At 44.7% G+C, this 13429-nt stretch overlaps 2 non-coding genes across 2 annotated transcripts; both read right to left on the reverse strand.

The window, feature by feature from the left end:
* Nucleotides 1–9125: 9125 nt before the first annotated feature.
* On the reverse strand, nucleotides 9126–9207 carry TRNAL-AAG (transfer RNA leucine (anticodon AAG)). Its single transcript has one exon. It is a non-coding gene; the product is annotated as a tRNA-Leu (tRNA).
* Nucleotides 9208–9228: 21 nt separating this feature from the next.
* On the reverse strand, nucleotides 9229–9310 carry TRNAL-AAG (transfer RNA leucine (anticodon AAG)). Its single transcript has one exon. It is a non-coding gene; the product is annotated as a tRNA-Leu (tRNA).
* Between the last annotated feature and the right edge of the window lie 4119 nt (nucleotides 9311–13429).

A 13429-nucleotide genomic window follows, 5' to 3' on the forward strand; every position in this document is an offset into this window, starting at 1 on the left:
AGACCATTCATAATCCTCTGATAAAATGTTCTTGGTATGCTTCTCTTGCAGTTCATGGGTTTATTTTTTTACTAAGGTCTTTAGCTGTATTTCTTATGAGTCTGTAGCATAGTATATCCTTATAAGGAGACTGAACACATGTGGATGGTGACCCAATAGACTTAATATGTAATGACACCATGCCCAAGGTTTTATAAGACCTGACTTTAATGCTTGTTAGGTACATCAGCAATCCATCAGTGAACGTTACTTCATGAACTGGCAGCTGCATTTCTGGGAAATAGATCGACTTCCATAGTGAACACAACAAAGAAAACATAAAGTGTTGACGTGACTGCCTTGGCATGCTGCATAACCCGGCAATGTGCAGTGACGCGGCCAATGTACTTAAAACATAATGTAGTTACTGAGTGAGATGCTTTACTATTTACAGCCATCTCAAAACGAAATGGCATGTTAAGCCTTCAAGCAAGCAGCCAATTTATTTATTTATTTTTTTTTTATGTTTTCCATTTTTCATCCACACATTCTACAAGAGCCAGAACTGCTTAACTTTTTTGTCAACATATTATTTTTAAAAGTATTTATGAGGTGGAAAAATGCAGTTCCACCAATATTTAGAAGTTTTGTTTTATGGTACAGTATTCACAAACACATAGTTATATCTACTTTTTTCTGCTTTTGCATCTTAAAATTCAACATGGGGAAAAACTGATTGAGGCTAGGATTCTACACAGGTTTTTCTGGTGTTTTTTTGAAAACTACGACTGCAGTTTTTGGGCCAAAGTCAGAAGTGGATCCAATATGAAGGAGAAGTGTAAGTCCTTCCTTTATATTTCCCATTCCTTTTGAATACACTTCTAGCTTTGGCTAAAAAACTGCAGTGGAAGTTTTCCGAAAAATGCCCCAAAAAAACCTGTGTGGGATTCTTGCATAAATCTTTCCTGCTTTTCTCACAAGTTCTTCGCCTCCAGATAACCGTTGATCCCTCCCGCCTTTCACACTGCACATCAAAGCCCTCACCAGCTTGTCCCCAAGTTGTGTCTACCTCAAAAACATTTCCAAAAATCCTCTCAAGTGCATCCATAATACATGCCTAGTAGCCAAGTACATGCCAGTATAGGTTTCCTCCCTAGACTATGGCAAATTCCTTCTCTGTGGCCTCCTATCTTGAAGTGGCTATACATTTTCAATAACAGTCGGACAAATGTACATTCGGCGATCAGTTATCTCTGCCACAATCCCCTTACACATGAACATCTGCTGAGGGAATTCCTCCGTATGCACAGTGTAGCAGAATCCCATTGAAAACAAGGGAACTCTGCTGTAGCTGAATATTCCCACTGAATTCCGCTCGGAAATTCCGCTGTGTGTACATAGCCTAAGGGTATGTAAATAAAATCTGGCAGATAAATATGTGTATATAAAATATGGCAGCAAATGTTATGCTGTGTGAAAAAAGCTATCCAGCTATCAACAGGAAAATATGAAACACTACTATGGGGGACATTTATCAAGATCTGTGCACCTGTAAACATGTGAAAATTGGCGCGCATCACATTTACCATACAACTTTTCATCTGAGCACTTTTAAAAAGTCACAAATTCCATGCTACCTCTCCGCTAACTGTGAAATGTTTACTTTAAAGGGGTACTCCTGTGGTAAATTTTTTTGACTATATGGCATCTTCTTTGTAAGTTTAGTTTTTTTGCAATATACATGTGTTATATGTTTTGGCAGCATGTGTGTGTTTTTCTTACCTGTTTGTTGGGCAGGAAGTTCTGTAGTTCTGAGGGTTTTCTTTTACTGTTGTCCACAGTTCTGAGTCTGTTGTGGACAAGATGTCACAGTTTTTATTTTTATTTTTTCTCTGTCTGCATGAGAGGAATAAGCCACGCCCCCTCATCTCATCAAGCTGAGTACACAGCTCCTCACCTCCCCTCATCCTGGGAGTTGTAGTCCCTGTTGTGTGTGTGTGTGTGTGTGTGTGTATGCTAGTGTTTACAAACCAGTGTGCCTCCAGCTGTTGCAAAACTGCAACTCCCAGCATGCCCTGATAGACTGGAGGAACACTGGTTGGGAAACACTGCTCTAGCCTATTCAGCATACACATCATGTTACACCAGTGTTTCCCAACCAGTGTGCCTCCAGCTGTTGCAAGACTACAACTCCGAGCATGCCCAAAGGCTGTCAGGGCATGCTGGGAGTTGTAGTTTTGCAACACCTGGAGGCACCCTGGTTGGGAAACACTGGTGTATGCCCTACAGAGGTGTGGTGAACTACAACCCCCAGGAGACTACAGAGGCAGCATGCTGGTGTTATACCATAGACTGAAGACTCCTGAATGACACTTGCTGGGAGTTGTAGTCCCTTATGTGTGTGTATTACAGTGTATCCCAACCAAGGCTGATTATATTAGTGTTCTGTGTATAAGGGGGCTGACACGGGAAAATAGTAGAAAGGGCGGAACAAACCAAAGAAAAAAAAAGGAGCCGCCCCAAACCGGCAAGGCATGTGGCATGCTGGGATTTGTAGTTTTCAGCCCAGCAAGAAACAGGAAAAAGAAGCAAAAATAGGAAAACAAAGTGGGGGATAAAAAGACAACAAAGAACGGAAATAGAGTAGCCTAAACAACAAGAATAGAAATGAAACAAAACAAATAGGGTAAGTCAAAAATGGAAAAATACGTTGACCACCGGAGTACCCCTTTAAAGTAAACAGTCCTGTTAACAAAGAGAATCTGCTACTTTTGGCTTTAATTGCAACTTTTTGCCCAAAGCTCTCTCCTTGAAAAGTGTCGTTTTGTGTGTACGGCAACATAAGACAAGGCTTATCATTCATAGTAAATTCTGGCCAGCTGGTAGACCCCTAAAAGTATAATTGAGTATAATAATTGAGTATAATACGTGTGCCATGTAAGACCGAAGCACCTCAGGTGATAATGTTTGGGGAACAGTTTTAGAATATTGTGGCAAACCTGCTATTGTGATCCTATTTGTAGTATTGTGTAATTACCATTATGTTTTGGCACCACCTAGAGGATTTATATAGCAAGCGCTCTTTAAATGAAAAAAAAAATAACAGGATAATGTCTTTGCACATACAGGGGAGAATTTACAATAGTTTTCTCAATGTCTGACATGCTAACTGCATTGTGTGTAGTTTATTACTATGTGGCAGCCACTATTTTTGTGCATATTTGTTAATAAATTTGGAGCCCTCCTCCTGAATTAACCTGTCTAGATACAAAATGCACAGTAATTTACTTCTTTGCGTTTTTGCAGCTTGCACCAAGAATTGTGCACAAAGGAGCCATTTTCATTAGTAAATTCATCAGGAAAACATTCTGCGGTGGTCCAGTACAGGAGCTTTTATCCCGTACCCTTGCTGTCCTGTCATGCAGCCTCCCTGCAGTGTCCCCTGGGCCCCCTTGCACCTGTCCCCTCATGTATATATTGTTTGCCATGTGTTATATTATGCAATATGTACAAAAGGTGTTATTACTTTAAGAAATGTTCCCATGTGATCATCAGTTGTCATGTGACTGTTACCCAGGAGGTATTAGTGACCAGGTGACATAAGGGTGACCAATGGGACTCCACCAGAGTCTCCCCCATAAAAGCCCTGGGAGGAGTCTCTTCACTCTCTTTGAGCTCTGCTCTTGTTGCTGAGGTCCAGTGCTTTTGAGTCTAGGAGTCTGTCTGGAGTCATAGGAGGCTTCAAGTCAAGTCTGCAGCCACAAGTCTACATATCTGCAAGTAAGCTAAAGTCACAGCTTAGGCTACCTCAAGTCAAGTCTGTCACTGCCATCTATAGTCAAGTCAACGTGGCCTGAACTAAATTGTCCATATCTACTGCAAGTCCCAGCAAGCCCTTAAGGTCTCTGAAGTCACTGGTCACCTCCATGGGCCTGGCTGCACTGTATAGATTTTACCATCTGTCACTCAGTAAAGCTACCATTGTCCATAACTTGGCGTCGGAGTCATTAGTGCCAAGTCTGGTGCCTAGCCCAGGATCCAGCGGTATACCTTCGGGTGGTATTGAAGGTAAACCATGCCCTGGCGTCACGAATACAAGGGGTTTATGCCATCTGCCCCTTGGGTAATTCCATCTGCCGTACATCTCACACCTATTACCACAATTCATCACTCTAGCCACACCCTTATTTTGGGAATAAAAAAAAAAGCTCTCAGCACGTCTAAAAAGTGTCAACCTAATGTAAAATAATAGTAAATGACATGTAACTGACATGTGCCACACTTTGGCACACAGGAGAACCAAATGTGTCATATGTAAATTAGTAGTACCCATACCCCCCCCCCCCCACACACACAAAAGCTGCAAGACTTCAGTGTAGAATTTTTAGCAGAGCCTGCCCCCAAACATGTCATTTACAAAGCTGTTACCAAACTAAAACTGCTTAGCATCCAGCCCCCCGGGATACATCCGATGAAGTATATACTCTTGAAACTAGGATATGTTTTATACTTATTTAAATATGTTCATATTTATACTGTTGGTATGGTATCGACGAATGGACCTAGTTCTGGATCACTTTGTATGGAAAGCTTCAGATCTATTTAAAAAATGTATTTTCTGAATAATCTTTATTCTGCAGATACCTTTTTGCATTGCTTCCTTTAACAGCATTCTTCCAGTCTTGTACATATCAAGATTAGGGAGACACAGCCAAAAAGAAAGCTGAGAGAGACCGGCCTGTTCAGCACCAAGGAATGTTACTGGTGGTCCTGGAAAATTAAAGGGGTAAAGAGTTTTTTTAAATCAACTGGTGCCAGAAAGGGAGACAGATTTGTACATTACTTCTATTTCAAAATCTTAATCCTTCCAGTACTTATCAGCTGCTGTATACTACAGAGGAAGTTATTTTCTTTTTTAATTTCCTTTCTGTCTGACCACAGTGCTCTCTGCTGACACCTCTGTCCATGTCAGGATCTGTCCAGAGCAGGATAGGTTTGCTATGTGGATTTTCTCCTGCTCTGGACAGTTCCTAAAATGGACAGAGGTGTCAGCAGAGAGCACTGTGGTCAGACAGAAAAGAAATTCAAAACTTCCCCTGGAGGATTAAGATTTTTAAATAGCAGTAATTTATAAATCTGTATTACTTTCTGGCACCAGTTGATTAAAAAAAAAAAAATTCCACTGTAGTATCCCTTTGATCCCAGGGGAAGCAAACACCCCAATTTGATCTATGCCACATTAGCAGTTGAGCAGGTAGGGTCTTGCCACCTGGGTAGTCTTCAGTGTGAGACATGTCCCATTTGAGGTGCCAGTTCCTGATCAAAATCATAACTTAAAAGAGAGTAAATGTTGGGGCTGTGAATTGCTTTTTCCAGTGCTGGATTTTCCCTTTGCATGAGTATTTTGGTCTGAACCAGTAGTGGTACATGGAAGGACAATTGGTGAACTGCACGATCATGGGCACTCATGCTTCACTCATGCACGTGGAAGACAAAGCCTATTTTGTCTGGGCTGTTGCCATTCAAGAACAAGTATATAACTAATGGCTGAAAATGTTGATGCTGGCTATGATTGACAAGTGTCAGTAAACACAGTGCATTGCAATTGGAATAGTTTGAGGAACATGAAGAAGGGTTCATGGTGTTCACATGGCCTCTAAATTCTCCTAATCTGAATCCAATTAGAATCCATAGGACAAACAAGCTTGATCCACCTCAAGGGTTTCAAGGGGTTATCAAAGGGGTAAAAAAATAAGATACTTCACAGTCCAGGACGGACATCACAGGTACTAGTACTGAATAGATACAAATATTAGTTTATGAAACAGCACTACCTATTTGTTCAAAGCCTGATGTGATTCATTGTTCTCATCTATGTTATGACATTGTTGAAACACTAAATAAAGAATTGAAAAAAATAAATAAATAAGATACTTCAGCACAGAAGCTCTATTGGGAGCCCAGGTCTTTGTTTACTATGTGACTGTCAATTAGTGGCCTGGGTGGTCACATGCCATATTACTGGTATTGTAACACTGCTGGTTGGCAACCACCAGTGTTCCATGTGTCTTCTTTTTCAGCTTCGGATGACATTCTCTCTGCCATGTATCTGCTGTATTTTCTGGTCTTCCTGCTCTGATGTGTCTCTGTCTGCAGTTTCCACTCTGGCCACTAGGTGCCGTGCGTGAGCACTGGCTGAGTTTTATAGAGCCAGCATGCACTTTCTAGGAGTTTCCCCTCCAATCTATGCTAGGCACTACCTATATAAAGATGTCACACTTGTTGCCTAATTCCTCAGCAAGGCTCCTGAATCCTGTCTTCTGAGCCTGTCTTCTGATACTGTATGTCTGCTTATCCCTGCCTGTATACTGGACTTTGTCTTTGCCTCATCCCCTGGAACCTGGCCTGTCTGTCCTGTTATGAACTTGGACTGTCTGCCATGATTCCTGTCTGTCTGCACCTGTAGCCACATTGGCTAGCTGTTGTCACAGTACCTGTTCTGTTAATGAATACCATAATCTGCTCTGCTATCTTTAGTGTCAGTTTGCGCCATTCTGCCTGCCTGGCTGGTACTCGTGACACAGTGAGTCCACAGTGGGGCATCATAATTCCCATTGTGTGATCTTCGATAATTTTTCTGCCTGGATCACAGTCCTGCTTTTCTAAATTTTCTAGCATAATATATGTAATTAATGATATATAAAACATCTAAAAAAAACAGACATTTTTGCAAAGAAGAGGTGTTATTCTATTAAGATTAACCCAGAACCAGTTATATCTTTAACAACTTTGAAATGGTGGGGGAGGGGGAGGTGAGCGACGGGGCAGGGAGAAGCCCACCCATGCGTGCCTACGGGATGACGTCTCGGCGTCAGTGAGTGTGTGAGTATACTCCTTATGCATAGATTTCCCCTGCAGTCACTTCAGACTATAGCAAGTGATATTTTCGATAATAATCCAGTTAACTTTATGTGTCACAGATACCTTCTCATTAGGCCCTGCCTCTTAATAGAAGAATAAATATGGAAGACCTGGGCATTTTCCTTAGGGCACTAACTCACATAACATCCTATTGGCACCCAGAAATCACATTGCAGGACTGCTGATGGATCGACAAGATGGAGCCCCCTTCCTCTATCTCTGTTTCTATGGGGGATTATTTATGAAAACCTGTCCGGAGGAAACGTTGCTGAGTTGCCCATAGCAACCAATCAGATAACTTCTTTTATTTTTGAAAAGGCCTCCGAAAAATGAAAGAAGCAATCTGAATGGTTGTCATGGGCAACTCAGCAACATTTTTTCTGAACAGGTTTTGATAACTCTCCCCCTATGTGTATAATTGTCTAACCTACTGTATTAGATGCAAAGATTGCTACTGAAAGGGATTTAAATGGAAAAGATCAAAGTGAGCTAAGATTCCAGACATTGCAACAGGGTGTCAGCTATTTAACACCTCAGCCAATTAACGTCTTAGCTGCTGAGGGATTGGCTTCATCTATAACTACTGGAACCCATGTAACATGATCAAGGGGTGCCCATGGGATGTCACAGCAGTCCTGAACCTGTGATATCCCTACACTGGAAATGTATGATGGTTCACGGGAACAGCAAAGTACCACCGGTGCTTAATGGTGCCCACTAATTGAGAATGTGGTTCATCATATTCCATTGTAATTTCCATAGTTTTGACAGCAAAAATAGTACTGCATGCAGCACTATTCTTCCCATCAAATAAGTGCTACAATGGCATATGTGACACTGGTTTGACCTGAAGCCATTATACATTTTGGACCACTATATACTGTAAGCGTGTTCAGCTACTTACCTCAGCCGAGTTGCTGGCTCAGCTCCCCTCCCCACTGTAGGCTCCTGCCTTATTCTTCTGTACTGTCATGAGTGGCGATAGTTCAAAGTATTCCCCCTAGTGGCTGCGAGCGTGCACCTACCATCTCTTAAAGCGTTCTTGTATGTCCCCGATTCCTGTCCTCCTCCAATCCCTGACAGACACCTCCTATAAAACTCTGCTCCACCTGTGTCCTGATAGCAATGCAAAGATGTCTATATCTGTCCTGCTAATCCGTGTCCCTGGCCTGAGCTTGTTATTCTGACCCTGCCTCTGCCTCTGTGCCTTGCCTTGCTGATTCTTCAGTGTATGACCTGAACCTCCAACCATGCCTGTTTTCCTATTAGCCTCCACCAACTGGCTGCATCTGTGCTTGTCAGTTCTGCTGTTCTATGGAGTGAAAACACCTACTCAGCTCTGCTACATGGTACTTTTTACATGGTCGTCTTCAATGCAGCGTCACTTGTCCGGGGTCAAACTTTATCCACAAAAAATGTCCCTGGAGGTAACAGGGCAAATCATAAATTCAACAACCTTTGAGGGGTTACCCCCTCGCGGGGATTAAACCCTTCACTAGAACCCCCCTTAAAAACAATCTTTATTCTTAACTTGTTAAAATATTACCCCTTTACACTATTGTTAAAATTATCAGTGGAGGGTATGGTGTTAGGGAGCTATGATTACTCCTCTCTTTGTGTATAGAGCTTGTAATATATAATTCTCCGTGTCAATCTTCTATTGCTTTGGCGCAGAGTATGCTCTAAACTATTATTGTCCCTCCACTGTTTAAAACTTACTACCAGCCCACCCGACGTTTCGGTGATAAATCACCTTTGTCAAGGGTTAGAGGCTAATGCCGCGAGGAACTCATTAATATAGCCTACTGTTGACATCACTTCCTCGTTTAATTGACCAATCCAGTAGCGCCACATCATATTCTCATGTGTCGCGATCACGGCTCCTCCACTAATAGTAAAGGAAATCCATGACGTGCTGGTCACATGGGTTCATCATGTGATCAAGCTCCTGTCATCCGCGTCCTAGGGTGTCAGCGTTACACATCCTTTCCCGTGTCATGTGACCTCTACTTTACTACGTCACTCCTGCGCTCCGATAGTTTCAGCGCATGCGCCAGAACTTAGATTCTTCTCTGATGTTTACATCCATAGTGCGCACTCTCCGGGACTTAGAAAAAATCATGGTCACATACTTCTGATGCGTATATCTTCTAGCTCCATGTGTTTTGGTCACATCTATATTTAATAGTTCTCAGAACAGCGCTGCATTGGTTAAAGCTACTCAATGAAAATGGTGGGATTCGAACCCACACCCCCAAAGAGACTCGAGCCTTAATCCAGCGCCTTAGACTGCTCGGCCACACTACCACATGGGTTAAAGCTACTCAATGGAAACGGTGGGATTCGAACCCACACCCCCAAAGAGACTCGAGCCTTAATCCAGTGCCTTAGACCGCTCGGCCATGCTACCTCCTTCTAATGAGAATGCTCAAGGATATGTGTGGGCCAAGCATATATGAGTCTATAACTACATGGATATACGATAGTTTATATACCTAATGATCTTATGCATATAATGTAGAGATATCTGAAAATCCTCCTATTAAACGTAATGTTCCCCTGGAAATAAAATAACATAACCACTAAGGCCAATTATTATTATTAATTTTCAATAGCCTATAAAAAGAAACTTAATCCACCTAGGAATATAATGCATTTATCCCTAATACTTACCGTATATACTCGAGTATAAGCCGACCCGAGTATAAGCCGAGACCCCTAATTTCAACCCAAAATCCCAGGAAAAGTTATTGACTCGAGTATAAGCCTAGGGTGGGAAATACCTCATCCCCCCCTGTCATCATCCAGACCCGTCATTAACATCCTCATCATCCCCTTGTCATCATCCCACACATCCCCTTATCATCCCACACATCCCCCCTTCATCATCCCCTTGTCATCATCCCACACATCCCCCCTTCATCATCCCCTTGTCATCATCCCACACATCCCCTTACCCCACACATCCCCCCTTCATCATCCCCTTGTCATCATCCCACACATCCCCTTATCCCACACATCCCCCCTTCATCATCCCCTTGTCATCATCCCACACATCCCCTTATCATCCCACACATCCCCCCTTCATCATCCCCTTGTCATCATCCCACACATCCCCCCTTCATCATCCCCTTGTCATCATCCCACACATCCCCTTATCCCACACATCCCCCCTTCATCATCCCCTTGTCATCATCCCACACATCCCCTTATCCCACACATCCCCCCTTCATCATCCCCTTGTCATCATCCCACACATCCCCTTATCATCCCACACATCCCCCCTTCATCATCCCCTTGTCATCATCCCACACATCCCCTTATCATCCCACACATCCCCCCTTCATCATCCCCTTGTAATCATCCCACACCCCCCCCCCTTCATCATCCCCACCCCCCTTCATCATCCCCACACCCCCCCCCCTTCATCATCCTCTTCTCATCATTCGCCCTCAGTGGTCTTCAACCTGCGGACCTCCAGAGGTTTCAAAACTACAACTCCCAGCAAGCCCGGGCAGCCATCGGCTGTCCGGGCTTGCTGGGAGTTGTAGTTTTGAAACCTCCGGAGGTCCGCAGGTTGAAGACCACTGCGGCCTTCAACATGCGGACCTCCAGAGGTTTCAAAACTACAACTCCCAGCAAGCCCGGGCAGCCATCGGCTGTCCGGGCTTGCTGGGAGTTGTAGTTTTGAAACCTCCGGAGGTCCGCAGGTTGAAGACCACTGCGGCCTTCAACATGCGGACCTCCAGAGGTTTCAAAACTACAACTCCCAGCAAGCCCGGGCAGCCATCGGCTGTCCGGGCTTGCTGGGAGTTGTAGTTTTGAAACCTCCGGAGGTCCGCAGGTTGAAGACCACTGCGGCCTTCAACATCATCCAGCCCCCTCTCACCCCCTTTAGTTCTGAGTACTCACCTCCGCTCGGCGCTGGTCCGGTCCTGCAGGGCTGTCCGGTAAGGAGGTGGTCCGGTGAGGAGGTGGTCCGGGCTGCTATCTTCACCGGGGAGGCCTCTTCTAAGCGCTTCGGGCCCGGCCTCAGAATAGTCACGTTGCCTTGACAACGACGCAGATGCGTCGTTGTCAAGGCAACGGCTCTATTCCGGGCCGGAAGCGCGGAGAAGAGGCGCCCCCGGTGAAGATAGCAGCCCGGACCACCTCCTCACCGGACCACCTCCTTACCGGACAGCCCTGCAGGACCGGACCAGCGCCGAGCGGAGGTGAGTACTCAGAACTAAAGGGGGTGAGAGGGGGCTGGATGATGTTGAAGGCCGCAGTGGTCTTCAACCTGCGGACCTCCGGAGGTTTCAAAACTACAACTCCCAGCAAGCCCGGACAGCCGATGGCTGCCCTGGCTTGCTGGGAGTTGTAGTTTTGAAACCTCTGGAAGTCCGCAGGTTGAAGACCACTGCGGGTGGAGGAGTTTACTCGAGTATAAGCGAAAAATCGTGCTGAAAAACTCGGCTTATACTCGAGTATATACGGTACCTGATGAGAACTATTAAATATAGATGTGACCAAAACACAAGGAGCTAGAAGATATACGCATCAGAAGTATGTGACCGTGATTTTTTCTAAGTCCCGGAGAGTGCGCACTATGGATGTAAACATCAGAGAAGAATCTAAGTTCTGGCGCATGCGCTGAAACTATCGGAGCGCAGGAGTGACATAGTAAAGTAGAGGTCACATGACACGGGAAAGGATGTGTAACGCTGACAACCTAGGACGCGGATGACAGGAGCTTGATCACATGATGAACCCATGTGACCAGCACGTCATGGATTTCCTTTACTATTAGTGGAGGAGCCGTGATCGCGACACATGAGAATATGATGTGGCGCTACTGGATTGGTCAATTAAACTAGGAAGTGATGTCAACAGTAGGCTATATTAATGAGTGCACAGCGTTCCTCGCGGCATTAGCCTCTAACCCTTGACAAAGGTGATTTATCACCGAAACGTCGGGTGGGCTGGTAGTAAGTTTTAAACAGTGGAGGGACAATAATAGTTTAGAGCATACTCTGCGCCAAAGCAATAGAAGATTGGCACGGAGAATTATATATTACAAGCTCTATACACAAAGAGAGGAGTAATCATAGCTCCCTAACACCATACCCTCCACTGATAATTTTAACAATAGTGTGAAGGGGTAATATTTTAACAAGTTAAGAATAAAGATTGTTTTTAAGGGGGGTTCTAGTGAAGGATTTAATCCCCGCGAGGGGGTAACCCCTCAAAGGTTGTTGAATTTACTTGTCCGGGGTCGGCTCAGAGCGGAGAATAGGGCCTCCCGGTCAAGATGGACGGCCCCGACCGGCTCACCCTCCACAATGGAATTCGGACGGTCCCTACAGCGTAGATGGGCCACGATAGACGTCTCCTCATCCCCCTGTTATGAAAATAGCGGCAGGTTTACCACCGTTACGTTAATTTTCTATGGAGTTGCCGAAGAAAGCCATGTACTGCATTCGGCTACCTTTGGCAGGTCCCATAGAGAATAAATTGAGTGGTGGCACATATGTGGGACTCACCGCTCCATTCATAACAAAGACCCAGAGCCCCATTAAAAGATTGATCTGTTGATCTGACACTTATCCCCATTTCTGTGCATAGGGGATAAGTAAATTCAACAGTCAAAAAACAGACATGGTCACACATCTACAACATGCACAGTGATCCTATATAAATTTGAAGGAAGCTGTAAAAGGCCCTATTCTTTCTGGCAGTCTCCCAGTCCTTGACTGGGAGCACATGGTAAGTGAGCTTTGTCACCTCTTCACACTGGTGCTGCATTGTGCGTCAACTGCTGCTGCAGCATCGTGTCTGCGGGGAGAAACAGCCCAGGGTCTGGTCGGGCAGCACTGGGGCTGCTCTGCCAGTGGGTCATTCCCCCTGTGGGCACTAGTGTTGCAGTGGTGATGACCGCCACCCAGTGCAGCGCCATTGTATGCTAAGGGTGTTGGTGACCCGCTACTTACAGGTGGCCATGACGTGGCTAGTGGGCTTGTACTTCATGATTATCAAGTACAGTAAAGACCAGATAGTTTAATAACGTTTGCTGAGAAGCCTGAGATCATTGTTCCTGTTGTAAATGTGCGACCATGTCTGTTTTTTTCTATATGTGGTAGCCACGGGGTGTTAGTAGAAATACCTGATCTCTTCGTGATGCCGGAGCACCGTTATCCTATACACGGTCCGAGGTTGGAGACAGCTTCTCCTGGGCCAGACACGGGGAGTAAATTAACACACCGACGTCAGATTACGGATAACTGTCTTTACTGAGCTGGGTGAGGATGGCATTATACAAACAGCTGGTTTTGGGTGAGAGAGTGCAGCATAACCCCTTGGGAGCCCTGTTGCCTTGCTGGGATTTGTGGAGCTTTCACCAAATTATTTATACTGACTTGTAGGATGGATAGATGAATCCTGGTAGGGGGGGTGTTGTCAAAGTATTGGGGACTTGTCCACCGGGGCATAAACTCCCACCATATGGGAGATTCTTGCAGGATGACCAGAGAGAGTAGATTTGAGCAAG

This window comes from Hyla sarda, chromosome 4 (assembly GCF_029499605.1).
Source record: "Hyla sarda isolate aHylSar1 chromosome 4, aHylSar1.hap1, whole genome shotgun sequence".
Taxonomy (NCBI): Eukaryota; Metazoa; Chordata; class Amphibia; order Anura; family Hylidae; genus Hyla; species Hyla sarda.